Below are 12,301 nucleotides of genomic sequence, written 5' to 3'. Positions count from 1 at the left end.
TATCAGGCAAAGGAAACATCAAGTGCCAAGTCCTGAGTGGCAGGAATGGCTAGATGGAGGCACAAAGAATAGAGGAGATGAGGATGGAGGTTCATGGCGGGAAGGGATGGGCCGTTTATGTCAGGCAGTCTGACAACAAGTGACTTCAGCTTTTACTTCAAAGTAAAATGTAAGGCCCTGAGTGTGGGGACTGGGAGAGTGATACGTTCCCATTCCTTTTACTTGGCTGCTATGTTGAGTGGAGATCACTGGGGCCTGCAGAAGGCAGATGGGAATCTATGGCAACACTCCAGGTGAGAAGTGATTGGTGGCTTGGAACAGGCAGTAGTAAGAAAGATGTGAAAGGGATTGGTAAGGTTTGGATCCATTTTTTTATATCCTTTGAACTTTTTATTTGTTCTAATTAGTTACAAATGACAGTAGAATGCACTTTGACACATCATACATAAATGGAGTATAACTTTTCATTCACACAGGTTGTGCAGTAATATATGCACATAGGGTAATAATATCAGATTCATACTACTATCTACCTCATACTCCCCTCCTCTCCTTTCATTCCCCTCTGCGTAATCCAAAGTAACAATATTCTTCCCTAGAAGCTTCAATTATTGTGAATTAGCATCCACATATCAGAGAAAACATTCAGTCTTTGATTTTTTGGGATTGGCTTATTTTGCTTAGCATGATATTCTCCATTTACTGGCAAATGCCATCATTTCATCTTCTTTAGGGTGAGTAATATTCCATTGTGCATATATACCACATTTTCTTTATTCATTCATCTGTTGAAGGACACCTAGGTTGGTTTCTTGTATATGACAAAAGAAGCACAGGTAACAAAAGCAAAAATGGTCATCAAACTAAAAGAGCTTCTGCACAGCAAAGGTTGGTTTCATAGTTTAGCTGTTGTGAGTTAAGTTGCTATAAACATTGATATGGCTGCTTCACTGCAATATGCCAATTTTAAGTCCTTGGGGTATAAACTGAGGAGTGGGATAGCTGAGTCAAATGTGGTTCTATTCCAAGTTTTCTGAGGAGTCTCCATACCACTTTCCACAATGGTTGCACTAATGTGCAGTCCCAAAAACTTAACACCAAAAGAAAACCCCAAATAATTTAATCAATAATTGGGCTAAGAAACTGAACAGACACTTCACAGAAGAAGAAATACAATCGATTAACAAATATATATGTAAAAAAGGTTCAACATCTCTGGCAATTAGAGAAATGCAAATCAAAACTACTCTAAGATTTTATCATTCCAGTCAGAATAAAAGCAACAATAAATGTTGGTAAGGACGTGGAAAAGGTACACTAATTACGTTGCTGATAGGACTGCAAATTGGATCCATTTTAAAGGTAAAATTAACAGGTCTTTTAAGAGATTGGAAGTGATATTCAGAGAAAGAGAAGTCAAGGATGGCAGCACAACTAGAGATAAATTTACCATTTCCTATGATAATGAAAACTGTCAGAACAGCAGATTATTGGAGGAAGATAGGCTATTCAAATTGGACATATTTCATATGAGGTGCCTATTAGACATAAAAGAAAAATTTTTTCTATAGGAATATATTTGTGATTTTCCAGTGTGTGGGATGAAGGAGGCCATGTAGGGAGATGAAGGAAATTGGCTAAGTACCATCCCTGGGTCTCTCCACTGTGCAAAAAATTCAGGAGATGAGGAAAAGCCAGGATATGAAAGTGAACATATGAACACAGTGAGATGAGAACAAACTAGAAGTGGGAAGTCAAATGGTCAGTTGTGCAAAATGCTGCAGATGGGCCAAAGGAGACCAGCTAGGTTTGGCATTGTGGAAATTATTAACAGCCTCAACAAGAGCAATTTTGATGGAGTGATGGGGATGAAAGCTTGATGGGAATGATTTTAAGATAGTGGGGAAAGAGGAATTAGAAAAGGAGAAAATTCCTGCAAGTTTTCTTCTTAAAGGGAAAGAGATACATGGAATGGTAGTCAGAGGGGTTGTGGATCAAGAGAGAGCCCTTTTGTTTTTATTTTTTTCATGATAAGAGGAATTACAATTTGTTTACTGATGGGAATCCCATTAACAAAGGGAACATGATGGAACAGGAGAAAGGAACATTCCTGATGGTGGTGTCATTATGTGAGAGTGAAGAGAGCCTTATGCATTGATAGGGGGGTGGGTCCTAGGCAGGTGCAGAGACAGGCATCCATGGTCCCCAGAGGATGGGCACAGGTCCCTGAGATAAGGTGGAAGTGTTTATGAAATTTCTCTTCTGATGGCTATTGTATTCTCAGTCAATCTGAAGCAAATCATCTGCTGCCAGTGAGAACGGGACAGGGAGTGGGGGAAGTTTAAAAGAAAGAGAAATGCTTGGATAAGAGAGAGAGATGACTGAGTTGAAATGTGACCTTGCTCTAAATTATTTCCATTAATTAATTAATCGATCAATTCTTACAACAATTCTATGCAGTGTGAACGACTCTTACCATCTATAAATAAGGAAACAGGCTGATGAGTAGATATGCCCAAGAAAGCAAGACTCCTCGGGGAGTGGGCTCCACCAGCCAAGAGAACTAGGGGCATGCGTTCTGTAGGCCTGCCTCAGATTCCTGAGACCTTCACGGGTTGATTCTTGTGCCTTATGATTCACCTTATTTTTCTTAATTTGCTGACTGAAACTCCATTCTGTGTAATAAAAAATAGTGTAATTAATTCAGTATTATAATTTAAATTTGGAAATTAACCAAACCCTCTCTCTCTGCTGATCAGAGTGGGTAGCAGGAGGCAGGAGTTTTACCTACATCCAACAATCATCTGACACATTTTGCCTTCTGATCTGGATCCAGTTAGGTTTCCAGACCCTGTCTCTAAATAAAATACAAAATAGAGCTGGGGTTGTGGTTCAGTAGTCAAGTGCCTCTGAGTTCAATTCCTGGAGATATATATATATATATAAATTTAAAAAGATTAGGTCCTTGAGTTGACCAGTTTTGCATGAACCATTTTTCTGACTTTAATTTTGGAAGAGATTTTTATGTGTCACTCAAATTACCAATAAATAAAAGTATTTTCTTTATTGTCACCATTCATGGCTTTTCTTTGGTCTCACTGTTATAATTTTACTCTGATGTGTTAATTCAAAAGGTGACAACTGCTGATTGTGTTGATATTTAGTCTGGTTCCAAATACTTTAATCAAATGAATCTGACCTAATTTTCCTCTGTTCACATATAAATACATCACAGTGAAACTCCATATCATGTGCAACCAGAAGAATGGTACCCTAATTAGTGTAAGTTAACATCATGCACATATAGTATGTCAAAATACACTCTACTGACATACATATCTAAAAAGGACAAATAAAAAATATGTGTGACCATTCATAGCTGCCAAGTGGTAATTAAAACAATTTTTATACCATCTTTTCCATTTCAAGTAGCAACAATGACTTTGGTATTTGTCTTTATCAGAAAAGGAAGCATCCAGTTTTCTGGTTTTGGAAGAATACATACAGAAAGGTAGTACTTCATGCCTTACAGCATTCCAACTAAAATCTGACGTTAGAAGCCCCACCCAGATTCTACTTTTTCTGTCTTTGTTTTTTAGTTCTGGAGTTAAACCCAGAGGCTCTACCACTAAACTCCATTCCTGGTCTTTTCATTTTATATTTTTGAGACAGGATCTTGCTAAATTGCTGAGATTGGCTTCTAATTGCCTCAGCCTCTAGAATCATTGGGGTTATAAATGTGCGCCACTGTGCCTGGCTCAGAGTTAATCTTGAGAGATGGACTCAAATCAATCTAAATTTTGCTTGGAAAAGCTTTTTGTCTGGCTCACTATAGGTTTAAAGTTAAAAAATCAAGAAGTTTAATAAATAAGGCATACAAAACCAACCTGATATGTCCTTGTAGAATAATGCTCTTTTTAAAAATATATAATCTTTAGTTATAGATGGACAACTTAATTAATTAATTAGTAATTAATTTAAAAATATTAATTTTTTGGATGCTACAGCCTAAACATGGAGGACTGAGGAACTTCCGAATCCTAGAGCCTAAACATGGACGCGCACCTGAGGAACATTCAGACCCCCGGGGCCTAAACATGGTTGTCTGAGGCATTTCAGATTCTGAGGCCTAAACGTGGACATCTGAGGCACTTCTGGATCCTAGAGCCTAAACTTGGATGCCTGAGGAACTTCCGGACAGGGGTGGGGCTTAAACATGGACGTGCGCCTGAGGAACTTCCAGATCCAGGGTCCTAAATGTGGTCATGTGCCTGAGGAACTTCCGGATCCGGGGGCCTAAACATGGACACCTGAAATACTTCCGGATCCAGGGGCCTAAACATGGACACCTGAAGCACTTCTGGATCCAGGGTCTTAAACATGGATGTGCACCTGAGGAAATTTCCTGATGCTATGGCCTAAACATGGATGCCTGAGGCACTTCTGGATCTGAGGGCCCAAAGATGGACATGTACTTGAGGAACTTCTAGATCTGGGGGCCTAAACATGGATGCCTGAAGAACTTTCGAATCCTAGAGTCTCAACATGGACTCGCACCAAAGGAATTTCCGGATCCTAGATCCTAAACATGGACGTGCAACTGAGGAACTTCCGGATCCAGGGGCCTAGACTTGGAGGACTGAGGAACTTCCAGATCCAAGAGCCCAAAGATGGACATGCACCTGAGGAACTTCCAGATCCATGGGCCTAAATATGGACGCCTGAGGAACTTCTGGATCCTAGAGCCTAAACATGGATGTGCCCCTGAAGCACTTCCGGATGCTAAGGCCTAAACATGGACATGCACCCGAGGAACTTCCGGATCCTGGGGGCCTAAATATGGACGTGCACCCATAGAACTTCACGATCCTGGGGCTTAAAGTTGGATGTGCGCCTGAGGAACTTCCAGATCCGGTGGCCTAAACATGGATGCCTGAGGAACTTCCGGATCAGAGGGCCTAAACATGGACGTGTCCCTGGAACTACTGGGTCCTTGTGCCTATAAAGGGCAGGGTGTGACTCTCAGAAGGGATGTGGCCCATGAAGGGGAGCTGAGTATGGGGCCTGTTGGGATGCAGACTAACACCCTGAAGTTGAATGTGACAGTGGGTGGCCTCACTTCCTAGCCTTCCCCTGGGTGTTACTTCCTCCCCTTCCAGGCGGTGCCAGGGAGGAAGTGAGACCAGGCGCAGGGGCCAGGCCCTGAGGAGGGACACTGTCTTTCTCCTCACTTAGCCAGGGGCCAGGCCCTGAAGAGGGACACTGTCTTTCTCCTCACTTAGCCAGGTGCCCGGCCTGGCTGGGGACGGGGATATCTTGTGACATTGGCTGCCTCCTCATGCCTGCCCCAGGACCTCAGGGACCATAGGCAGGGAAAGTCGTTGATTCTCCCCTGGCCACTGACCCTCAGCCCCGGGGTCTGCCCAGGGAGAGCTATGTCTCCCAGAGGGTCAGGGGGCCCCTGTGACCTGCTGCTCCTTACCCACTATCATCCTGGGCAAGCACAGGTCAGGACACCAGATGTTACTGAGAGTGCCATCTCCTAGATGGGTGGTTGGGGACTTTGCCCCTGTCCTCAGGCCTCGGACACTGGATGATCCCCCCCAGAGACAGAAAATAACCCCACACTGCCCAAGACTTATTTTTAAGCTTTGGATTCTGAAATTTTCCTTCTGCCACCTTCTTTGTGAAGCCAGTTTTTCAACAGAGACAATATTCCAGGGGAGAAAAAAAACAAAACATGGAGTCAATCAAACCAAGCTGACATATCTGGTCATCCAAGAGAAATCTGGATTGGAGGGAGAACAGCCATTCTCAACTGGCAAAATAATGAAATTCCCTGTCCTTATTTTGTGTAAGCAAAATAAATAATCTGATGTTAATCATTAAAAAAAAATATTAATTTTTAAAATGTGGTGCTGAGGATCAAACCCAGTACTTCACACATGCTAGACAAGTGCTGTAACACTGAGCTACTACCTGAGCCCTGAAAAATGCTCTTTTGCATGAACTGAAAGCCCACATACATTCTCTTCATTACTATTTGTTTTCTCAATTCCAAACTAGACTTAAAGTAAGGGAAAAATAGTTCAGGGTTCTAATTGAACTCATTAACATCCACCTGCTCTGTGAGAACACATTTTTTTCACTTATAGAAACCCAGTCACTGTTTAAAAAAAAGAAAAAAATGACAGCACTCATATCACTTGTTCTGTGTAATGATGTGAAGACTCAAGTAAAAACTACTTTTGTTTAAGTATTTAAGTACTTTTATTTTTTATTTATGTCATTTTGCACAAATCATTTTATGATATGATATTTATCATAAACAACTGAATAGATTATGTACCCAGCATTAAAACACTAAACTTCCTTACTTTTAGGATTTCACTAAGAGGAGCTATGCTCATCCTTTTTTCACTTATTCATCTAAAGTATATTTATTGGATGCATAGTACACATCCATCAATGTACTAGTAAGTGAGGATACGACATTAAAGAGAATGCATATTTAAAGCGTAAATAGCACACAGAGAAATATGCTCATTAGGGAGATTCTATGGGGAAACACACTTACCTGGTAAACTCTTTCTGAGCACCTGAGGTCTGGTTGCATTTGCAATTTTGGACAGATTGAATTGATTCACTTAACTACGTATGATAATAATTGAGAGGTTATTTGTAAGTTTTGTGAAGCTAATCTAAGGACCAAGTATGTCTAAGTCACACCCATGAACAAGAATAATAGTTTACCATTTAGTTCACTTAAATACAGCCTGGATAGATGGATAAAAATAGAGTGAGTAAATATGCCATATAATGATGTTTGTTGGTGCATTCTTTCTTTCCTGCTCTGGACTTTTATTCTCACTCAGATTCTACTGACCCTCTCTTTGGACTCCCATGTTATTTTTGCTTCATGCTCGTTTGGTATTAAATAGCTGTTTCCTTGTGTCAAGGCACTTGTTGCTAATTTCAGAGAATTCTGTTTATCAGCTTACAAATGTACAGGTTCAGACATTATGTAACAGGGTTTCCATCAATTTTATTTCTTAGGAGATTTGCTTTGTTAAGTAAGCTTGGCAACATGCTTGCCAATATGCACTCATTTCTGGAAACAGTTTCTCAGATTTGCATCTTGCTTATGTTTTCTGCCTGTCTATTCTGAATGCTCCTGAAGCCTCTGTGGGAAAAATAATTTAAGGGTTGTATCTGAACTGGAAAAGAATTCTCCTTCTACATACATAATAAAGGTGCCACAATTCTTCTTTGACCTGTTAACCTTTAGACATCCTTTCATTATTTCAGCACCATTAAAATTCTAGAAACCTGTGTTCTAGGAAGTGGTTACATGTTAATAATGGAGACAGATCTAAAATGCTATGAAATTAAAGAAGATAGGGTAATTAGTTGAACAAGGGGTTGGTCAATTTATGGAAGTCTCCAAGAGAAGGTGAGATACAAACTAAACCTTGGGGGGCGGGGGGAAACTAGGTATTTACCAAGAAATAACCGTAGAAGGATATTCAGATAAAGAAGAAGACATAGAGGAGGTAAGCTTTCATTATGTATTATCCAGGAATTATTTTTAAGTAATTATAATCTAGTTTTCCCTGAGTTCTACTACCAAAGTTGAGGACCAGTCCTCAAAAATCAAGATGAAGAGGCTGAACTTGAGGGGCTGGGGTTGTGGCTCAGTGGTAGAGTGTTCACCTAGGATACGTGAGGCATTGGGTTAGATCCTCAGCACTGCATACAAATAAAATATTGTGTCCACCTATAACTAAAAAGTAAATGTTTTAAAAAAAGAGACTGAACTTGAATTTCAACTTTATCCATCTATTTCATTCCACAAAGACCAAATCTTCTAAAAAGCTATTAAACTCCTTCTCATTTCAAAATATATTTGTCCTGCATCTTCATCCATTCTAGTCATTTGATTATGCTTTCCAAGACAATAATTCTTCTTTTTTCCAAAAAGTATAAGATAAGAATATACCATATGATCATATATGGCTATACTTTTTCCAGGAATAATGACATTTCAATAGGTTGATCTTAACCACAAAAAGTTTGCTATTAATAAATGAATAATTATTTGGGGAATTTTAGTTATTTTGATAGATTGATAAGGATATATCTTAATACATTAGTTTTAATACAATTTTTCATAGACTAGAGAGAACAATGTAAAATTATCAGTATTCCCCCCACGTTTTTTTTGAGTAGTCAGACATTAATGTAATTATTTTTCAGGTTGTCCCTTACCCAAAATAATCTTAGTCCAATTTGCCCTTACAATCAACATTATGTTTTTCCAAATCCATGACAAACTGATTTCACTGGAGGTTGGAATATTCTTTTGAGTAATTTATTTATTATTAAATTAATTTTAATTTATTTTAAAAATAGGAATAGCAATCTAAAAAGCATAGAAAAGCTTCTTTACTCATTTAGCTGAGCTAGATTTCATTAAATGAGTGTTTTCCTTTTATAATGAAGCTTTAAAATGGCAATTTACCTAACTTTTTCTTTATTTCTATGAAAAGTCTTTCATCACTGTTCTGGTTTCCCCCGCTAGTAAGTGAAAATGTAAATGGAGATACATTAATTAAATTCTCTAATAAGATTCGGTAGCTTTTGGCTGTAAACTCTAGGGAAACCATAAGTCCCTAATTACAGCTTACCAATTGCAATTAACTCTTCAAGCTATTCCCTAGATGTTCTTGAGAAAGGGAAAAGGAGTTGCTATTAAACTTTAGAAAAGATTGAGAGCTCTTTCTATGGCTGTCAGAGGGCCACTACCGACCAATGAGAAACCTTACCTTGCATTGGGGAAATCTATCAGATGGTAGCTTTGTTTTCCTGGGATGCTCTCAGGCTGTAGGTATTTGGGGGTATAGGCTCTTGTTCAGTGGGCTGATACAGGGTGTGATGGCTGTCAGGTTTAGGTCTACATTGTATAGATTCACACTGAGCTTTATTTCAAACACCAGTTTCAATGACCTGGAGTTAAAATCACAGGGTGACAAAGAGGGTGACTGGAGGACTATCACTATAAACAGAAGTAGAATGGAGATGAGTTTTATCGTGTTCAGGGGAAGGACTAGCACAAAGTGCAGGAGGTGGAAGCATGAACCCAGCAAATCTTCTGGAACTGGTGCTTTGAACATGGATGACAGTCTGGCTTTTTAAGCTGGAGCCTTTCAGGTGAGACTCCATTTTTTGCAGATGAAGTCCAGAAATATAAAGAGCCTTGTCTAACTTCCGCTCAGGTCCCCTCAGTTGTGGAATCCTTGAGCTAGATGCTTTTTGACCTCATCATTCTTTGTGAAAAGGATTTGAGCAGTTTGTTCCTGATTCCTTTCCTTTTACTCATGTGACACTTGCACATCAGATAGCATTCTGGTTATCTACAGCTATGAAGCAAGAAAGCCACACTCAAACTTAGGGTATGAGTACAAATTGCAATCCTTTTTTTCTTCTTCTTCTTCTTCTTCCTTCACTGGTCTACCACTTCGGTAGGGCTCTGTGGAACACTGCTCTCTGATCCATAAAGATTAACCAGTGCTGTTTGACTTGGGGCTAGAGGAGCTACTGTCAAGATTTCTCATGTGGCTGGAATGCTAGTGCTGGCATTTGACAAGGAGCTCAGCCAAGATTCTGGAAGGATGTCTTGATTCCTTTCCATGGGCTGCCTGGCCATCCTCACAGCAAGAGCTCCGAGAGAACTCAGCAGAAGTTGACGGCCATTCCTAACCTAGTCTCAGAAGCCACTCAGTATCATTTCCATTGTATTCTATTTAACAATCCCAAGTTTTGCCCAATTCAAGGGAGAAGGGATTTGGACTTCTCAACTTGATAATGGAGTGGTAGATTCTTGAAGGAGATGCTTTTTGGCCATTTTTGGAAAATGTAATCTGCCAAAGAGAGGGACCCTGCTCATAAGGTATATGATACTCTGTGATCTAAGTCCTACCCAGCCTGCAGGCTCCTAATTCCTCCTTCATGGGTATTCTGAATATACTACAGCCTTTGCCAAACTTTCATATGCTGACTTACTATTGAAAACTTAATGCTTGAATTACTGTTTTTGAATTAATTTAAATTCACTTACAGATTGGTTTTCTCATGAAAAAATAAGCCAATTGCAATAATTTCACAGATCCCTTGAGCATTCAGTCTTCTGTTTCTGCCTTTCTTAGCTTTAAGAAGATTACATAAAGGTCATTTATTATATACTATGAGGAATATTCTATGCAACAACTGGCTTCCATTTTTCAAAAATATCAGTGTCACGAAAGACAAAAAAAGGCAGAACTTCTTCATAAAAAAAGGAATCAAAAATGCCTGACAACTGAATGCAGTCTGTGATATAGGAAAATTCCTGTATCACACAATTGCCCAGCACAAAAAAACCCATAATTGCCTGGCACACACACACAAAAAGAACAGCATTGGCACAATTGGCAAAATTAACATACTATACAAACAATAGGCATTATGTAAATATGTATAAAATTCAAATGAGTTGATTTTGAATATATTTGAATTCCAGTACTTGAAGTGGCATGATTGACAGCATGGCAATCATAAAAATCAAACACTCTTCTATATTCCAAATAAATAAGCCCCCACTAATCAGCAGTGGGGCATGGTCAGGTGTGGGGAATGCAAAACATTTACCCAAATGTTCTGCCCCAAACTATTGAATGCTTTCAGCAGAAATCAACATCAGGGTTTACTGGCCTGCATCTGACTTATTTCCCTATCCCACTGTAGGCCGTGTAGAAACCAGGGAAAGCCCTGGGCCTCTGCTTTGGCACTGATGGCTCACATCACTACTCTTACCGTCCTTGCTGACTCCCAGGGAATTCAAGACTTTGCCTGACTATCCACCCTGCCCAAGTTGTATCTGCTCCATCAGTACTTGCTCCACTGTCTACCCAGCTTGGGAAGGTCCCTCTCTCTTCAATGAAAGTCCCTTATTTGCTCTGGAGAGTGTGGATCTGTTGGTTTATACACTATGGGATAATCTTATGAGTCCCCGATCCTCATTGTCCTGTGCCTGTGTTAGCATCAGTTTCAAAGACATATTGTTCAATTTCTCTGCCTACACCCTACCACAGAGAAAATCCAACCTATAACTTTTATTATACCAGGATCCTGAACTTTCACTGTCTAGGAAAACTAGAAGAGAAGAGGTAGTCATTCATCATGGACTCTACCAACACTCTACCTGTCCCGACCACTGTGGGACTCAAGGGGCAGTCTACTAACCCAGGACCTCCATGCCAGAGTCACACCAGGCTGGGCCTGTGTGCCTTCACTCTGACTTCACAGACAAGTCACTTAGCATCCTGCTTCCGTGGGCATTCCCTTGGCCTCCTCCTGTTCCTTGTCTTATATCTGGAGCACTGGCCTCATTTACATGCCACTCAAAGAGCCTGCAAACCAGGAGTTGCATGATCCTTCAGTAGTCAGGCTGTTGATGCAAATGAGTAACTTGGGTATGAACCAATAGGGAATGGTGAGGCCTGTGTTGAACTAAAGAGTGAATATTTTTTTTTAGGATAGATAGTCATTTATTACATGTTCCATCAATAATATGCAAGGTGACAAAGGCACATGAACTGTAAAGATCTTTAATATTTTTCTTAAGACTTTATTATTAAAAGTTTCCTCTGAACCTTAAAAGTAGTTAAAGTTGTCATATGTAAATTAACAAGTTTCCTGTGTGAGGTGACATGGAATAGAGATAATCAAGTGGCTCCTTTGAATAAAAATAGTTTTTGGTTGGTAGCATATGCCACTTTACCTGTATGACCTAAAAAGTGAGAGTTTTAGTTTATAATGTATTATATGAACTGAGTCGTACAGAAGTTTTGGGAGACAATGCCATATATAATCTGTCCTATAATCTAAGAAGTATAATAGTGCTTATAAAGTAGAATAAAAGAGGCCTCTAAAGTCAAAGTATATCTAATAACATAACCTGTGGGAAGTGTAAATGTCATTTTAAACATGTTTCTGGCTTTATTGTCTCGTGGGATGCCCAAGACTATATAGGTAGTCTTGTATGGGACTATTTTTCTAATTTTGGGAGGTCAGTCAAGTTTCTTCAGGGGTTACTCTTAGAGAGTTCATGAGAAATGCTTGGCTTCCTCAGTCTTCTTTCTTTACCAGACTTGCCAAGAGCCAGGATAGGTAAAGAGTGAATATTTCATCTAAATATGGGCCCAGTGTTACCTGATTTGATTTTTCATGAAAAAGTGGAATTCAAGTTTTTCACATGATGTCC

This window comes from Ictidomys tridecemlineatus, chromosome 5 (assembly GCF_052094955.1).
Source record: "Ictidomys tridecemlineatus isolate mIctTri1 chromosome 5, mIctTri1.hap1, whole genome shotgun sequence".
In the NCBI taxonomy this organism is placed as follows: Eukaryota; Metazoa; Chordata; class Mammalia; order Rodentia; family Sciuridae; genus Ictidomys; species Ictidomys tridecemlineatus.
Note: the sequence above shows the minus strand (reverse complement) of the source record.